A 256-nucleotide genomic window follows, 5' to 3' on the forward strand; every position below is an offset into this window, starting at 1 on the left:
CTTATTGCATAACCAATACTATTTACATTCAAACAAAATTATACCTCATAATCTTTGTCCAGTTCCACAGTTTCCACAAATACCATTTATAACATTTTTCTTAGCGAATCCTTAGGACTAAACCCTGTACTATTAATCTACTAATCTGATATTATGATTCGTCAAGTCAAGTTAATTGAAAACATAATATGAATAACCTAAGCTCCCCCCCCCCAACCCCCCCTCCCCCACTTTGGCAAAGGGAATACACCTCTAG

Source organism: Brienomyrus brachyistius, chromosome 5 (genome assembly GCF_023856365.1).
Source record: "Brienomyrus brachyistius isolate T26 chromosome 5, BBRACH_0.4, whole genome shotgun sequence".
Lineage (NCBI taxonomy): Eukaryota > Metazoa > Chordata > Actinopteri > Osteoglossiformes > Mormyridae > Brienomyrus > Brienomyrus brachyistius.